Raw genomic sequence first — 19416 nt, 5'->3', positions numbered from 1 at the left:
CTCCGCAGTCGCCGCTATGGGCCCGATGTTTCAGGCCCTCAACGGAAGAACACTCTCAGCGGCCCAGCCTCCGAATCGGCTGCTTCCTACCGGAGACCGTGGCTTCCAAAGTCCACAGGCCGAGCTGGGCGGAGATTCAACGCTGGCGACACCTGGGTGAGAGATCCCAGGGCTCCGCGATGTTAAAGTCAGTGCCACCCGCGGCTGGAAAGTCAGCGCCGCCCGCAGCTGGAAGCTCCGCAGACCACAGCTCCACGGTGTCAAAGTCGGCAGTCCCAGCACCCCGGAGCTCCAACACGACGACCCCGATAAGGCATTGCTCGCTCCACGGTGGAATCCAGTGCTGCACCACTGCTGCTGAAGCTGAGCTCTGGCCGGTCTCCGGCAGGAATGGCCGTGCCAATCCAGGTGGTAGTTCGCGAGGAGGGGGGCGAAGATGTGGCTCGGAGAATAGTCGCATCCTCGACCAGGAAGTGACTAAGAAAACAGTTTCCCCCTCCCCCCACATAAAAAAGACTAAAAGACCTCCAAAAACAAACTTTAAAACAGACTAAAAATAACAAAAAGAATGAAAGGACAGAGCTGCAGGCTAGGCAGCCATACTCGATGGAGCCACTCGAGGACAGGAAACAAAGAGTAGGAATTAACGGGCCCTTTTCAGAATGGCACGCAGTGACTAATGGGGTGCCGCAAAGCTCGGTGCTGAGACCGCAGCTATTTACAATATACTGTATATTAATGATTTAGATGAAGGAATTAAAAGTAATATTAGCAAATTTGCAGATGACACAAAGCTGGGTGGCAGTGTGAACTGTGAAGAGGATGCTATGAGGATGCAGGGTGACTTGGATAGGTTGGGTGAGTGGGCAGGTGCATGGCAGATGCAGTATAATGTGCATAAATGTGAGGTTATCCACTTTGGTAGCAAGAACAAGAAGGCAGATTATTATCTGAATGATGTCAGATTAGGAAAGGGGAGATGCAACAAGACCTGGGTGTCCCTGTACATCAGTCACTGAAAGTAAGCATGCAGGTACAGCAGGCAGTTGGTCTTCATAACAAGAGGATTTGTGTATAGAAGCAAAGAGGTCCTTCTGCAGTTGTACAGGGCCCTGGTGAGACCACACCTGGACTATTGTGTGCAGTTTTGGTCTCCTAATTTGAGGAACATTCTTGCTATTGAGGGAGTGCAGCGTAGGCTCAAGAGGTTAATTTCCGGGATGGTGTGACTGTCATATGATGAAAGAATGGAACAACTGGGCTTGAATTCACTGGAATTTAGGATGAGGGGATGTTATAGAAATATATAAAATTATTAAGGGATTGGCCACGCTAGATGCAGGAAACATGTTCCCGATGTTGGCGGAGTCCAGAACCAGGGGCTACAGTTTGAAGAATAAGGGGTAGGCCATTTAGAACAGAGATGAGGAAACTTTTTTTCACCCAGATAGTTGTGAATTTGTGGAATTCTCTGCCTCAGAAGGCAGTGGAGGCTGATTCACTAGATGCATTCAAAAGCGAGTTAGGTAGAGCTCTTAGGGCTAGTGGAATCAAGGGATATGGGGAGAAGGCAGGAACAGGGTACCAATTGTGGCTGATCAGCCATGATCCCATTGAATGGCGGTGCTGGCTCGAAAGGCCGAATGGCCTACTCTTGCACCTATTTTCTATGTATCTATCTGTGTATCTTTGTATCATCTCTGGAGAGCAGGAATGGGTGACGTTTCGGGTCGGGAAGGGTCTGAAAAAGGTCTCGACCCGAGACGTCACCAATTCCTTCTCTCCAGAGATGCCGCCTGTCCCGCTGAGTTACTCCAGCATTTTGTGTCTACCCTCTAGGATATATTGAAAGGTTCTATCACGGCCTGGTTCGGCAACTCGAACACCCATGTTTCATTCCGTCCATTGGGAAGAAGGTATAGGAGACTGAAAACTGTAATGTCCAGGTTCAGGAGCAATTTTCCCTACAGCCATCAGGCTATGAAACACTACAACCTCCAGCATAGTTTATGGACTTAAGTTTGAGGAAACAATTAGATTTATTTCCCAGACTGAAAAAACTTGGTTGGCATATGCAATGCATAAACAAGGTGACCCTTCCGCCTAATCAATGGTTAAATCTGAAGAACGATCTTGACCTGAAATGTCGGCTTATCCATTTCCTCCACTGGTGTTGCATGACTCACCCAGTTCCTCCAACGCTTTGTGTTTTGCTCAAGATTCCAGCATCTGCAGTTCCTTGTGTCTCAGTTGTTAAATCTTACTGGAAATTTGATCAAAACTATTCTGATCTGTTGCTCAATTACACGGTGGCGCTGCAGTAGAGTTGCTGCCTTACAGCGCGAGAGATCCGGGTTCGATCCCGAACTACGGGTGCTGTCTGTACAGAGTGTGTCTGCTCTCCCTGTGACCGCCTGAATTTTCTCCGAGATCTATGGTTTCCTCCCACACTCCAAAGACGTACAGGTTTGTAAGTTAATTGGCTACTTGGTATAAGTGAAATCAACTTGTATAGATAGTGTTAATGTGCGGGGATCACTGGTCAGTGGGGTCTGAGTGGGCCGAAGGGCCTATTTCCGTGCTGTATCTTTAAACTCAACTAAAGATGGTGTCAACTTGAGAAATAGTTGTGATATTTGGTCATTTATTCCCAATTCCACAAATTTAAGGGAAATATTATTTGGTGTCATTTTCATATTAGATGGAGTGTTGTACATCACTGAAACAGGCCTTCCTGTGCCGACTGTATAATGAACCTAACTAATTCCATCTGCCTGCATGTGGTCTGTATCCATCTACTCCCTGCTTGTTCATGCTTCTGTGCACAGCCATTTAGAATCCTGCTCTTAAAAGGGACCAGCCATTTGCTCTATGACCCATGTAGTAAACGGAGATTAAATGAACAATTTGCATCAGCAAATAATTAGTTTCAAGTGTCTGAAATATAAATCTTTACAGTTGTCAAACTATTTCAAGGAAACAAACAGATATTTTGTTTTGCTCTATAGTAGTAGAAATGTGTTTGTGTCTAGGTTAAATGCAGGATGTGGAGTGCAAATTGGAATTATTTCTTTCTTTATACCGTCATCCGACCAAACTAAGATTAAATGCAGATTCCTAGTTTCCGTGAGGTAATGAGAGGTTAAACGATAATTAGGAGTAAATCCTGGAATTTTAACTATATGGTGCTTCTGCTGGTCAGTGAGGTAGCTTCACTAACAAAGCTTGTAGTGCACACTGTCATAAACAGGATTAATTGATCTCTCCCCAAAATCTTTTTCACCTCAGTCACAGCTCTATAATTCAGCCCCAGAGTAATCGCCTCACACTCAAAACAAAAAAAAAGTTTTTTTGCCATTAAATGATTAGATTAAATGAGTAGATTAAATGCAAAGAGCTGCTAACATTTCATGTACCTAATGTAGAAAAAAGGAACTGCAGATGTTGATCCGCACAAAACGACACAAAGCGGGGCAGGCAGCATCTCTGGAGAACATGGACAGGTGACATTTCGGGTCTGGGGAAGAGTCCCTACCAGAAATATCACCTGTCCATGTTGTCCAGAAATGCGCCCGATCCGTTGGATTACTCCAGCTCAGGGATGCGGAACCTTTTCATGTTGGAATGCCGCATTGTTAGCTGAAATCTAACAAGGCCGCATCCAAGAAACTTCAATTAGATATACTTCAAAATGTACATTGTTTTGTTAAAATAGCCCTCATGACTTACTAATGTTTTAATTGTGGCCGTCAGTCGGGGAGGATTATTTAGTTGAATCTTCTTGTACTCTTTGGTATTTTAAATACGTTCATTTTAAGATTAAAATAAAAATAATAAAAGACGAACAAAAACATATTCATAAAAATTAAAGGTAGACAAAAATGCTGGAGAAACTCAGCGGGTGAGGCAGCATCTATGGAGCGAAGGAAATAGGCGAAGTTTCGGGTTGAGACCCTTCTTCAGACCTCACCCGCTGAATTTCTCCAGCATTTTTGTCTACCTTCGATATTCCAGCATCTGTAGTTCCTTCTTAAATAAAAATAAAAGGATTTGTTCTACAAAATTTGAATTCATTCAAAAGGCTGCACTTAATGGCCTAGAAGGCCGCATGCAGCCTTAAGGCCACAGGTTCCCCATAATATTAGCCACATATTCAATTTGTATACCTTCCTTTATATACCATGATTTACAGTAAAGTTCTAAAATTGTGGTTGAGAAGGTTTTAAATAACTTTCCCCCTCTTCCCCAGTGAAGGAAACACTATTTAAAACATTATTTTTTGTTAATATATACTATTACTCCCAACTATTTAAACAGTGCATAATAAGAATATTCTCAGTTCATTTAGGACGTCATGAGAAGAATTCACTTGTGTTGTTTTACTTAATACTGTCAAACCTCTCCCTTTCTCAACAGAATGCAAGAAATGCGAGTCCAGAACCAGGGGCCACAGTCTTAGAATAAAGGAGAGGTCATTTAAGACTGAGGTGAGAAAAAACATTTTCACCCAGAAAGTTGTGAATTTATGGAATTTCCTGCCACAGAGGGCAGTGGAGGCCAAATCACTGGATGGATTTAAGAGAGAGTTAGATAGAGCTCTAGGGGCTAGTGGAGTCAAGGGATATGGGGAGAAGGCAGGCACGGATTATTGATAGGGGACGATCAGCCATGATCACAATGAATGGCGGTGCTGGCTCGAAGGGCCGAATGGCCTCCTCCTGCACCTATTTTCTATGTTTCTATGTTTCTAACTCAGCAGGTCAGACAGCATCCCCGGAGAACATGGATAAGTGATGTTTCAGATCGAGACCCTTCTTCAGAGTGGAAGTCTCCAGTCTTCAGACTCCAGTCTTAAGAAGGATCTCGAACCGAAACATCATCTATCCATGTTCTCCAGGGATGCTGTTACTCAAGCACTTTGTGTCCTTTTGTGTATTAACCAGCATCTGCAATTCTTTGTTTGTACAAGTGGTCTATGTTAGAGGACACCAAATCTCATGGGATTAAGGCTAATCACTTTCACGCTAATCTTCTCAATGCTCGGTGATATCCCTCCATGAAAAGCCTTACAGTAGTCAGTCATCAGGGATAAAGGCAACCATAAAGCTCCTTATTCAACCATTAAACCTTGCCTGGGATCACTCCAACCGTGGCCTGCGGTCTTTACATCGGGAGCTCGCCGTCTCGGGAGAGGCTATGAATGTTGGGAGCTCCAATGTCGCGGAAGGTTCGACCAGCCCCAACACAAGGTTCAATGTCCGATGCGGGGAAGCCGACATCCCCCCCGATGCAGGAGCAGATCGCCCTGACGCGGAGGGCCCACCGCCGGCTACGGGAGTCAAGATCATCCCGTCAACGGAGGGCTCAAGGCCCCCGAACGAGGGAGAGCAACGGGAAGAGATTTAACAATTTTTCGCCTTCCATCACAGAGAGGACTGTGGAGGAGTCAATGTGATGGATGTTTATGTTAAAATGTGTTATGTGTGTTCCGTTGCTTTTTAGTTGCATGACTGACTTGGCAAATGAAATTCCTCATATGTTGCAAAACATACTTGGCTAATAAAGTATTATCGTGATTGTGATTGTGATTAATGGGATTTCTACATATACCCGCTCTCACGAGAAAATTATCCCCAATATAATATTCAACATTCTTGATATGCTGCTTCAAGTACAATAACCAAGAATTAAGCAATGACCTGGCTTAATAGTAGTAATCATTTATTTTCACTGAGAGAGAACATTTAAATATACTTTAAAACAATGTTTTAAATCAAAACAATGTTTACTCCCGCGATGCTGCTTGAGTCGCTGCGTTACTCCAGCACCATTTGTCTTTTTTTATATAATGCTCATCATTTGTTGATAGGTGGCAACACCACCAGAGTTGGTTATTGTTTTACCAAACTTCAAAGAGATTTGGTTACCAGCCAAGGACTGTACTTCTGAAACTAACTGTCCACGAAAATGGCCATCTCAGGGGAGTTCATTGCAGCCATTGTGTTTTGACATTTCAGCATTTAAAGAATCAACTACTTTTGACTTTTGACCTATCCAGGTGGGAAAACATACAGTTTTTTCAAAAAACTTTGACATTAGAAAGAAAAATAAATAGTTCGAGAGCATCATCAATCACTGCTAGGATAGTGTCAACATTAGTAGACTGAAATGTAATTTGGCACAAAGTAGCTCCCAAATGATGTTGCTTTCGAATGTACATGTACATAAATGTGAGGTGTTACACCTTGGCAGGACAAATCAAAATAGGACGTACATGATAAATGGTAGGGAATTGAAGAATACAGTTGAACAGAGGGATCTGGGAATAACCGTGCATAGTTCCTTGAAGGTGGAATCTCATATAGATAGGGTGGTAAAGAAAGCTTTTGGTATGCTAGCCTTTATAAATCAGAGCATTGAGTATAGAAGCTGGGATGTAATGTTAAAATTGTACAAGGCATTGGTGAGACCAAATCTGGAATATGGTGTACAATTTTGGTCGCCCAATTATAGGAAGGATGTCAACAAAATAGAGAGAGTACAGAGGAGATTTACTAGAATGTTGCCTGGGTTTCAACAACTAAGTTACAGAGATAGGTTGAATAAGTTAGGTCTTTATTCTCTGGAGCGCAGAAGGTTAAGGGGGGACTTGATAGAGGTCTTTAAAATGATGAGAGGGATAGACAGAGTTGATGTGATCAAGCTTTTCCCTTTGAGAATAGGGAAGATTCAAACCAGAGGACATGACTGCAGAATTAAGGGACAGAAGTTTAGGGGTAACATGAGGGGGAACTTCTTTACTCAGAGAGTGGTAGCGGTGTGGAATGAGCTTCCAGTGGAAGTGGTGGCGGCAGGTTCGTTGGTATTATTTAAGAATAAATTGGATAGGCATATGGATGAGAAGGGAATGGAGGGTTATGGTATGAGTGCAGGCAGGTGGGACTAAGGGGAAAAAAAAAAAAATTGTTCGGCGCGGACTTGTAGGGCCTGTTTCCGTGCTGTAATTGTTATATGGTTATATCAGCTTCTGGAATTATGAGTGAATAATGAACAAGTTTGCAGTCACTAATCCCTGAATGTCATCCTATACCTATACCACCGGTAATGCCAACTGTTACAACAAAATAGTCAACTTGTCACTATTGGTTTTGGCAAAGTCTTCAAATCAGAAACAGCAACTCCTCTCTTCTCTTCACACCTTCTGCTCAAATTGGCTCTGTTTACCCGTAAGTTCTGTGTTTTAGTTCAACTGCAGTTGGGTTTTTTTTGTTTCTACCAGTATTCAGAGATTGTTTTCAATCCAATTCTTGTCTGACAGTTTTGCTACAATGGAGCACGATTCAAATGAAAGGACACAGCAACTCCAGGTAGATTTAAAAGGTCTAATGAGCTGATTTGAGGAAGAAGGGGTCTTTCATGTTTTACGGAGTCTGTTGAAGAAAAAGTGGAGAGTTACAAGAACGGACTTCAGGAACTTGAGACCCTGATAGCTGAGGACATGAGAATAGTTAAGTGATTAAATTTGAAAAAAGTATGAAGTCAGAATTGGAGGAGTCCAGATAACGAAGGGCTATGGTATTGGAGGTTAGATGGACAGGGAGGGAAAATTGGAAATTGCAAATTGGGACGAGAATTTTTAAATTGCTGTTGCTACGCAAGATCAGTAACTTGCGGCAGGGGGTGGGTGTTGATGTTGGGGAAGATTGCAGATGGTGAATATGATTTGTGCAAGTTGGAATGCAAGCACATCACAACGCAAGGGTATAAGGTGCTACGATGAACAGTGTTAGAGTAATCAAACCCAAATACACCACTGTCATGGATGATCAATACTCATAACAATGTCCCCACATGTCCAATTCCTCTATTTTTCTCCTGATTGGCCTTCATTACATGATTTATAGATATTTATTGTCAATTTCTGCAGATCAAGGAAGAAATAAAAATATCGTTCAAACCAACCACTGTAATGAGGGGAAAAAAAGACATAAGATGCTGGAGTAACTCAGTGGGTCAGACAGCATCTCTGGAGAACATAGATAGGTGACGGTTCGTGTCGGGACCCTTCTTCAGTCTGGAGAAAATGGGTACGTGAGCCAAAACACCACATATCCATGTTCTCCGGGGATGCTGCCTGACCCGCTGAGTTACTCTAGCAATTTGTGTCCTTTTTTTTTGTAACCCAGCATCTGCAGTTTCTTGTTCTACACTGTAGCGATAATCTCATTTACAGTCTTGTAGAAACTGGGCAATGTTTTCCCATCCCAAGACCATGTTTTGTAGAGAATTGCATGTGGATAAACTCAGCTGTTATTTTTTATGACAATTAATTATAATTAATTTCATACATTTAAATGAACTGAAATGTTTAAGGGTAAAACATCAGACTCTCATGCTGGGACCTTGTGATACCAACAGAATCAGCTGATTAGGCAGCATCTATGGAAGTTTAGTTTAGTTTACTTTAGAGATACAACATGGAAACAGGTCCTTAGCCACACCGAGACGACATCGACCAGCGATCCCTATACACTAACACGATTCTGCACCCACTAGGGACAACTTACAATTATACCAAGCCAATTAACATACAAACCTGTATGTCTTCGGAGTGTGATGGGAAACCAGAGATCCCGGAGAATATCCATGAAGGTCACCGGGAGAGTACAAACCCCGTATGGATAGCACCCGTAGTCAGGTTCAAACCTGGGTCTCTGGCGCTGTAAGCGTAAAGGCAGCAACACTATTGCCGTGCCGCAGGGGGAGAAATTGTTGCTGCTTCAGGTGGATACATGATCCTTATTCACGTCTCGACCCGAAACGTCACCCATTCTTTCTCTCCAGACATGCTGCCTGTCCCACTGATTTACTCCAGTCTTTTGTGTCTATCTTTGGTTTAAACCAGCATCTGCAGTTCCTTCCTACACATCAGCCAAGTTATCGTGTCTGTAATCTCGCTTGGTGCTGCTTTTATCACCTGAATAACATAAACCTTTAATCTCTTGTTTTTTTCTTATTCAGCATATTTGGACAATATCAGTGGTACAATTTGTGCTTTGATTATTAAAAGAACATCATTGTTTTGTTGGAAGCTTCTGTTGACAACAGAATTTTAAAGCATGCTCTGGTGTTTCGCTTATAAAGCATCATCTTTCAGGCCATGTGGTAATCTGGAGAGGGGGGGCTTTCAAATTTAAAATCTCCAGACCTCCAATGAAACAGTAGGCATTAAGTAACAAAATGCACGGGATACGTCTTCAAAGCTGATCTCATGTTGAAAGTGTGGTAGTTCTTTTTTAATTGAAAACACCTATCCAGAATAAAAATGGCAACCAACCTTGTTACCGTGGCAAATTTCCCTATCTATTATGCAATGGAAATGTGAGATGGAATGCAATGATATGATTGCACCAATGCTATGATTTTAGAAAATGAGCTAAAAGCACGGAAGTGCATGTTGCAAGCACACATTGGGCGGCACAGTGGTGCAGCGGTAGAGTTGCTGACTTACAGCACCAGTGACCCGGGTTAGAAACATAGAAACATAGAAAATAGGTGCAGGAGTAGGCCATTCGGCCCTTCGAGCCTGCACCGCCATTCAATATGATCATGGCTGATCATCCAACTCAGTATCCCGTACCTGCCTTCTCTCCATACCCCCTGATCCCTTTAGCCACAAGGGCCACATCTAACTCCCTCTTAAATATAGCCAATGAACTGGCCTCAACTACCTTCTGTGGCAGAGAGTTCCAGAGATTCACCACTCTCTGTGAGAAAAATGTTTTTCTCATCTCGGTCCTAAAGGATTTCCCCTCTATCCTTAGCTGTGACCCCTTGTCCTGGACTTCCCCAACATCGGGAACAATCTTCCTGCATCTAGCCTGTCCAACCCTGTTCGATCCTGACTACGGGTGCTGTCTGTATGGAGTTGTCTGTTCTCCCAGTGACCTGCGTGGGTTTTCTCTGGGAGCTCCGATTTCCTCCCAAACTCCAAAGACGTACAGGTTTGTAATTTAATTGGCTTGGTAATATTGTAAACTGTTAGTGTGCGAGATCGCTGGTCAGTGCAGACTCTCTTTCCTGTTTCCATGCTGTATCTCTAAACTAAACTAAAGACCCGTGTTCAATCCTGACTACGAGTGCTGGCTGTATGGAGTTTGTGCGTTCTACCCGTGACCTACATGGGTTTTCTCCGGGTGCTCCGGTTTCCTCCCACACTCTGAGGATGTACAGGTTTGTCGGTTAATTAGCTTCAGTATAGATTGTAAATTGTCCCTAGGGTGTATGGGGAGTGTATGAGCATTGTTAGTCAGCACGGATTCGGTGGGCTGAAGGGCCTGTTTCCATGCTGTTGCTCTAAACCGAACTGAACAATGATATGATTGCACCAACCGTATGATTTTAGAAAATGAAGTAAAAGCAGGGAAGTGTATGCTGCAATCAGACATTAGATTCAGCAGAGTTCTGCAACCTGCCAATACAATATATCTTGAATGGATTGTGACATGTTACTGCATCTCCCTGGAAATAAGCCAAAATAAAAGTTTCATTAATGCAGTAACAACAGCCTCTGCCAAAACATTATAGCTGCGCAAAGAGACATTCTGTGTAGGAAAGAACTGCAGATGCTGGTTTAAATCGAAGATAGGCGCAAAATGCTGGAGTACCCATCAGCCGTCGCATACAGCCTATTGTCCTCCAACACTTTTGCCACCTCCAACGAGATCCCACTACTGGCCATTTCTTCCCATCTCCACTCCTTTTTGCTTTCCGCAGAAATCGTTCCCTCCGCAACTCCCTGGTCAACTTATCCCTTCCCATCCACCCCCTCCCCAGGTACTTTCCCCTGAAACTGCAGGAGATGCAACACCTGTCCCTTTACCTCCCCTTCGACTCCATCCAGTCTTTTCAGGTGAGGCACTTGCACCTCCTCCAACCTCATCTACTGTACCCGCTGTTCCAGGTGTCAACTCCTGTACATCGGTGAGTCCAAGCACAGACTCGGCGATCGTTTCGCTGAACCTCCACACAGTCCGCCTTAACCTACCTGCTCTCCTGGTTGCTCAGCACTTCAACTCCCCCTCCCATTCCCATCTGACCTTTCTGTCCTGGGCCTCCTCCATTGTCAGAGTGAGGCCCAGAACAAATTGGAGGAACAGCACCTCATATTTTGCATGGGTAGCTTACACCCCAGCAGTATGACCATTAACCTCTAACTTGAAATAGCCCTTGCATTCCCTCTCTCTCTCCATCCCCTCCCCCTTCCCAATTCTCCCACCAGTCTTACTGTCTCAGACTACATTTCATCTCTGTCCCGCCCACTCCCCTGACATCAGTTTGAAAAAGAGTCTCGACCCGTAACGTCACCCATTCCTTCTCAAGATTCAAGATTATTTATATATATATTTATATTTATATAATGGTATATTTATATAATGGGATATGGACACACTGATCTGTTCTGTAGTCATGCCTACTATGTTCTGTTGTGCTGAAGCAAAGCAAGAATTTCATTGTCCTATCAGGGACACATGACAATAAACTCTCTTGAATCTTGAATCTTCAAATCATTAACCACTTCTATTTATCATCATATCTTATAGCTAACCCTGGACCCAAACTCCTTGTGCAATTTCAATATGTTCCATGTTTCAAAGTCAACGAGACACTTTTGAACTGCAGTCACTATTGCAATGCAGGGACTGTTACAAGCTAGTTCCGCAAAGTCCCGCAAACAACATATGATGACAGTCAGATAACTTGTTTTGGTGCGGGCAGCACAGTGGCACAGCGGTGGCGTTGCTGCCTTACAGCGCTTTCAGCGCCAGAGACTCATGTTCGATCCTGACTATGGGTGCTGTCTGTCTCGAGTTTGTATGTTTTCCCCGTGACCACGTGGGTTTTCTCCAAGATCTTCGGTTTCCTCCCACACTCAGTGGGCCGAAGGGTCTGTTTCAACTAAACTAAACTAAAGTGACATGTGTGGTGGGATAAAAATAGGCCAACTCAACAGGAGAACTTCCTTTTCTGTCAGGTTGGACTGTGAGATTGTTTTTGTACACTCCAGTGGGCAGAATGAAAATCCTATTAAAACAGTACAATGCAAGTGTAGGTGTGTAGGTGAGTGGTGGAATCAGGGGGGGAATTGCAACAATATGGAGAGAATACAGTTGGAATAACATAGAACCTAAAACAGTATAGCACAGGAATGGGTGTTTAGGCCCACAATGTTTATGCCAAACATGGTGCCTAGCTGAACTGACCTCATCGGCCTGTACATGATCCATATACTTCTATTCCGAAAAGTCTAAAATGCCACTATCGTATCTGCCTCCACCACCACCTGTGGCAATGCGTCCCAGGCCCCCACCACCCTGTGTAATAAAAAACTTGCCCCGCACATCTCCATTAAACTTTCCCTCCCTCACCTTATTGCTGTGCCTTCTAGTGTTGGATGTTTCCACCCTGGGAAAATGGTTCTGACTGTCTACCCTATCTATGCCTCTCCCAGTGGTCCAACAACAAGGTCCATCCTCTACAAGGTCCAACAATAAGAACTACACCCGATGGGGTCTTATCCGATATGTGTAGGAAGGAACTGCAGATGCTGGTTTATACCGAAGATGAGACACAAATTGCTGGAGTAACTCAGCAGAAGAGGCAGCATCTCTGGATAGAAGGAATGGGTGATGTTTCTGGTTATAAGGCGAGGGAGGGAAAGTTTAATGGAGATGTCTCAGTCTGAAGAGGGGCTCGACCGAAACGTCACCCATTCCTTCTATCTAGAGATGCTGCCTGGCCTGCTGTTATTTGATAGATCGCTGGGTGAGGGATGATGCACAAGGATAAGAAAGAAGACAGTGCATGGGTAAAGAAGGTCAAGGCTGAAGATTGGGGAAATGGGGTGGAGCAGCACTCTAAAGGGCCTGTCCCACATGGCGACTTTTTTGGCGACTGCCGGCGTCATATCAGTGTCGCCAAAAGATTGTGAACATTTCAAAATCCAGCGGCAATAAAAAATGTCGCGACGCTTGAAAAAACGCCGCACGTCATACGTCATCACGCCGTGACACGCCGCGTATTTTTCAGTGACCTGATACGTCCGTCAATGATGCTGGCAGTCGCCGAAAACAATCGGCAAGTGGGACAGGCCCTTTAGAGGAAGACAACACCAAGCGGCACATTTAAAAATGTGGCGCCATCTCTAAGTAGATCAATACTCAGGATAACATAGCAGCAAACCAGATCGGTCCAGGCTCTGTTAACAGTCCAGTCTGAAGAAGGGTTTCGGCCCGAAACGTCGCCTATTTCCTTCGCTCCATAGATGCTGCTGCACCCGCTGAGTTTCCCCAGCAATTTTGTGTACCTTCTGTTAACAGATAGCCTGGATGACCTTAACTCTCCAACCAAGGCCTGATTTGAAGTGAGTGGCCTGCACTGGCTTGCAGTGTCTTATCCACAAGCTCATTGATGTCAAGTGGTTTTCAATAGTACCACTTGATGTCACGGTACATCTGAGCAACCTCAATATACAAAATGTATACAGAAGACCTTGATCCCATTTTTAGAAACACAATTGTCCCTGTTACATTTACATGGGCAGGATTTAAGAAATGTTCAATTACAAACGGCACAAAAATGTTGCATTGCACTACGCATTGTTTACCTGGCAACTTTAAATACTAGGGGAGGTAACAATGGAGCACTTGGCTTTATTTAACAAATATGAATTGCTGCTTCCACCTGCCATGCCAAGACATAAGGAGGAACTGCATTAAATAAGTACCGACATAAAAAGGTTTTATAGCTGAATTCAATGCTGAATAAACGTCCCTTACCATTAGCAGGTCAATGATAAGACTTTGGTAAATAAATTGTCATTTGTATCACCGATCACTTAAAATAGTGGCAATTCGGTTTTCTTTTCTAAAACAAAGAGCAGCTTCAGGCAGCAACCGTAAAATTTACCTCAGCTTTATGGTATAAAATAATTAGAATAAAGATCACTGACTGCAACCACAGTAGCTGTCAAAAAGAACACCCATTCATTCAGGAAATTTGAAACCATTAATCTCAGCCTTGTAAATCTGAGCAACTAAACCTTTGCCAGCCAGTTAAAAATTAACGCTCATTTTTTGCAGATTCTTCCGATCAATCAAAATTGTGCAATGTCCATTGCCTTTTGAAGATATAGTTACAATTAATCACAGTTAAAAATAAAATTAGTCCCGTGCTATATACTGTGCCATCAATTGAAATAACAAACATGAAAATTAATCCATTCGCCAAACCAAACTCAAATGACGATTCCCCGAGTAATTGGTTACTAACCTCTGGATCTTATTTCATGGGAGAAGGTTGTCTGCTCTTCACAGTCAGGTGGTGGAAATAAACCCTCTCCCATGAGAAGTGGTGCAAAACCCTCTGTAGCCACTTAGGCAATGCCTCCAGCACCTGCATCGACCAAACAGCAGAATATAAGGAAGCCAGTTAGAAGCAGTGCAGTGAATCTGACCGACTGTAGATAGTATATCGCTTTCAGAGTGGGATAGCGAGACAGAATTTTATCTTCTCTGGCTCATGAAGAGCTGGATGACGGCAAGCAAAGAGACGGGGAGTTAATTACAGACCAGATGGATTTCAGCCCTTATGACTATATAGTTGATGCTTTTAAATTCACTGTATTTTACCAGTGCAGGCAATGAACATTTCTGAATGTTCTCCACTGAGAGCATTTTACAGAAGATAACTTTTGAAGCCAACGTGGCATGAAAATAAATAGCGATGTAATTCAATCTCGTCATCCTTTCTTTCCCATTAAATCAACATGACAGACACAATGCAAGGAAAGAGCAGGCTATTTTAAAAGAATGCGGAGATCAACGAGGGGAAGCAGGACTAATGGACAGGCTGGTAAATCTATCTCTTTGAGATAGGGATGAGACTTGACATAACAGCCAGATTACTAACTGGGTCCGCCGAGCTCAGCACAGCAGACCGCAAGCATCATCTTTCTCCAGCAGGTTTTTATATTTGGATGGCTCTCTGATTAACCATTTCAACAGTCGGTCTTTTCTATCTCTTGGATAAACACAAAATGCTGGGGTAACGCAGCGGGACAGGCAGCAGCATCTCTGGAGAGAAGGAATGGTTGTTTGATCAATAGCCGATGAAGCGTAATGGACATAGAATGGCATATCAATGCAGTTGTTATTCGCCGGTCTGCAACATCCACAATTAACATCTAGTGCTGGTGCCAACAATAAAGCAACATGGCACAACCTGTAAATGAGTGATTGAACTTCCAAGAAGGAGGCTATCGCTAGAAATTGTAATGCACACAATGTGGTCCACTGGGTGGGCATTTTCCACAGGGAGCTAATGGACAAATCAATAGCCCTAATGCTTGCGTACAGGGTGGTTGCTGGTCGGTATGGACTCCAATGATCAAAGGGCCCATTTATGCACTGTATCTCTTAAGGTCTAAAGTAAATACATCTTGGCAGCCCCACCCCGACAAAACCATATATCTGGCATTTTGATTCGATCTGGTATCAAAAAGATTATAAATTAGACTCAGGTCTGTATAAATAAGTGCACAATAAGTACTTTGGTGCTCATCTACCTAAACCAAGCCTGCTAGGGAGATTATTAAATGTGTCAACTGCAAGCCATGTCAGAAAAATAAACTTGTCTCCGTGGCATCCTGGGTTTGCATTGATCATGATCACTACATTCTCATTTAGCTGAGATTAAGTGTTCATAATTGATGGGAGAAGAACACCCATAAACACAAAATGTAACAGAAGTACAAGCTATTGTGCTATCTAATCCAACACAAACTTTGCAGCCAATTACATAGAACAGTACAGCACAGGAATAGCCCACAATGTCCATGCCGAACCTAATGCCACCTTAAACTCAAGATAGACACAAAAAGCTGGAGTAACTCAGCGGGACAGGCAGCATCTCTGGAGGGAAGGAATGGGTGACGTTTTGGGTCAAGACCTTTCTTCGGGCTGGTTAGGAATAAGGAAAATGAGAGATATAGATGGTGATGTGGAGAGATAAAGAACAATGAATGAAAGATATGCAAAAAAGTAACGAGATGATAAAGGAAACAGGCCATTGTAAGCTGTTTGTCGGGTGAAAATGACAAGCTTGGGTGGGGGGGGGGAGGGGGAGGGGAGGAGGAGAGATAGAGAGAGAGAGAGAGAGAGAGAGATTGCCGGGGCTACCTAAAGTGAGATAAATCAATATTCATACCACATCCCAAGCAAAATATGAGATGCTGTTCCTCCAATTTGCATTTAGGCTCACTCTGGCAACGGAGGAGACCTAGGACAGAAAGGCCTGTGTAGGAATGGGAAGGAGAATTAAAGTGTCCAGCTACCGGGAGATCAGGTAGGTTCAGGCGGGCTGAGCAAAGGTGTTCCGCAAAACAATCCGCGCCGACAATCTCTTCTGCCTGCATAAAATTCTTAGCCTTCTGTTTGCCTATCTAGAAGCTTGTCAGATGCCACTATTGTATCTTCCTCCATCACCACACCAGACAGCACGATCCAGGCAACCACCATTCTCTGTGTAAAAAACAAAAAAACTTGCCCCACACATTTCCTTTACATTTTCCCCTCTCAAAGCTATGCCCTTTTGTCCTTGAGACTTCCGCACTTGGGGGAAAGTAAGTTCTGTCGCCCCTTCCTGCAGAAATGCGACCAATTCACATGAGGCTGGGACTTCTGTCTCCTAACTTAATTCCTCAGCCACCTGTTGCATTAAAAAAAACATGTGGTCATTGATAACTCTCATAATTAAAGCAGCTGAAAAAAACAAAAAGTGAAACATTAGGGCCAGCAAACCAGATGAAACATGTTTTCTCCAGATATTTTTGCAGCATGGCAGGAAGTGGCGTGCAGCTTTGAATTCCATCATGGTGCACCTTATCATCATTTAATATATTAAGTGGAACAACATTTACATTTCATATAGCACGAGGGAATGTCATTCCCTTTACATAGGATGGCTCTGTCCCATTACAAAGCAACTACAAATCCTTTCCACGTGAACTGATTAAAAAAAATTTGTAACTTGAGAATTGTCAGCAAGTGCCAAGGAATCTCTGTACAAGTTTAATACAGGCTCCGAGTAACAAAACTGAATGGAATTGGATGCAGGGTGGCACGGTGGTGCAGCGGTAGAGTCGCTGCCTTACAGCGAATGCAGCACCGGAGACCCGGGTTCGATCCTGACTACGGATGCTGTCTGTACGGAGTGTGTACGTTCTCCCCGTGACCTGTGTGGGTTTTCTCTGAGATCTTCGGTTTCCTCTCACACTCCAAAGATGTACAGGTTTGTAGGTTAATTGGCTTGGTAAATGTAAAAATTGTCCCTAGTGGGTGTAGGATAATGTTAATATGCTGAGATCGCCGGTCGACATAGACCCGGTGGGCCAAAGGGCCTGTTTCCACACTGTATCTCTCAAATTAAAAACTAAAACCAAAGTTATTATCTGTGGCTAGTGGTTCCAAAGTGCCATTTAGTTCATTTAGACAGAAGTAAGTGCTGGGCTTGTACTCAACCTAGCTTGTGAACATATTTTTCTTCAGAAAAAGACAAAGTACTGGAGTAACTCAGCAGGCCAGGCAACATCACTGGAGAACATGAATAGGTGATGTTTTGGGTCGGGACCCTTCTTGAGATTGTAGTGGGTGGGGAGTGGGGGTAGGGTGGGGGGGGGGGGGGGGGACTGGAAGACAGGAGGTGCAGGACAAAGCCTGGTGAATGATAGATGGAGACAAAATGCTGGTGTAACTCTGCGGGACAACTCTGGAGAGAAGGAATGGGTGACGTTTCGGGTCGAGACCCTTCTCCGGTGATAGGTGAATACAAGTGAGGGGGAATTTTGATAGGCTGATGGTCAGACAACAGCCAGAGATGAAAAGGCAAAAGGTGTGAGATGAAGATAGAAGAGATGTGAATTGTGAAGCCAGATGAAGGAATATAGGTGGAAGGGGAGAGGGAAGGGAGAGAAATGGGTGAGAGTCCAGGCGGGTCACAAGAGAGAGGCAGGGTTGTTTGTAGGTTACTTAACAAAAATTGGAGAATTCAATGTTCATAATGGCGGGTTATAAGCTACCCAAGCAGAATATGAGGTGCTGTTCCTCCATTTAACGTGCGGCCTCACTCTGGCAATGGGGGAGGCCCAGGACAGAAAGGTCAGTGTGGGTATACACAAAATGTTGGAGTAACTCAGCGGGTGAGGCAATATCTCTGGAGAGAAGGAATGGGTGATGTTTCGGGTCGAGACCCTTCTTCAGACTGATGTCAGTGGAGTGGGCGGGACAAAGATAGAATGTAGTCAGAGACAGTAAGACTAGTGGGAGAACTGGGAAGGGGATGGAGAGAGAAAGCAAGGGCTATCTGAAGTTAGAGAAGTCAATATTCATACCTCTGGGGTGTAAACTACCCAAGCGAAATATGAGGTGCTGTTCCTCCAATTTGCGCTGGGCCTCACTCCAGCCAATTAACCTACAAACCTGTACGTTTTTTGAGTGTGGGAGGAAACTGGAGATCCCAGAGAAAACCGACGCAGGTCACAGGGAGAATGTACTAATTTCGCACAGACAAGCAACTGTAGTCAGGATCGAACCCAGGGCTCTGGCGCTGTAAGGCAGCAACTCTACAGCAGCGCCACCGTGCCACCCAATAGATGAGGTTAGAGGAGGTGCATGTGCACCATGCCTCACCTGGAAGGACTGCTAGGTTCCTAGATGAATGTGAGGAAGGAGGTATAGGTTTGAAAGATTAATCCTCAGAAGTTCCCCCCAAAAAATCGAAAGGCACGATACAATTATGCTGAGATGCCCAGTGTCATCCAAGATGGAGATGGAACAATTTCTCCACTTAGAATGATTCTTTAGAATTAGAATCATTGAGACATACAAGCAAGTCATTTGTCCCATCAAGTCCATGCCAACCCCCACCCATTCACACTAATCCCATATAAAATATAATGTTTTGTTCTCCCCCCCCCCGTTTCTGAAAACTCAACTCAGTTTCTACCACTGTCCAGTATACCAGGGGTAACTTGGTGGCCAATTAACCTATCAACACACACATCTTTGCAAAATGACAGGAAATCAGAGCACTCAAAGTCAATGGAAGAACATACAAACTCCACAAAGACAGCATCAGAGGTCAGACTGGAACCTAGGTCTCTCGAGCTATGAGGCAATATCTGCAGATTTGTTTTTTTAGGGCCCAGGCTCTTAGATCCTTCATCTACCAACTGCATCAGTGTTAAATTTGTAATGCCCCTGTCCCACTTAGGAAACCTGAACGGAAACCTCTGGAGACTTTGCGCCCCACCCAAGGTTTTCTTGCGGTTCCCAGAGGTTTTTGTCAGTCTCCCTACCT

The 19416-nt window shown here is 43.9% G+C and overlaps 1 protein-coding gene across 5 annotated transcripts in view; it reads right to left on the bottom strand.

Moving 5' to 3' along the window:
- lypd6 (LY6/PLAUR domain containing 6) overlaps nucleotides 1-19416 on the bottom strand; it is a 200511-nt gene that overhangs the window by 70228 nt on the left and 110867 nt on the right. For 3 of the 5 annotated variants that reach the window (XM_033024733.1, XM_033024736.1, XM_033024732.1), the window contains exon 2: nucleotides 14332-14454. The exons of the other annotated variants lie outside the window; for them this stretch is intronic. The gene's annotated coding sequence lies outside the window, so the exon portion shown is untranslated. The remainder of the gene's footprint in view (nucleotides 1-14331; nucleotides 14455-19416) is intronic. 5 annotated transcript variants of the gene reach the window in all.

The sequence above is a fragment of the Amblyraja radiata genome, chromosome 7, assembly GCF_010909765.2.
Source record: "Amblyraja radiata isolate CabotCenter1 chromosome 7, sAmbRad1.1.pri, whole genome shotgun sequence".
Lineage (NCBI taxonomy): Eukaryota > Metazoa > Chordata > Chondrichthyes > Rajiformes > Rajidae > Amblyraja > Amblyraja radiata.
Note: the sequence above shows the minus strand (reverse complement) of the source record. Positions and strands in the feature narration are given on the sequence as shown.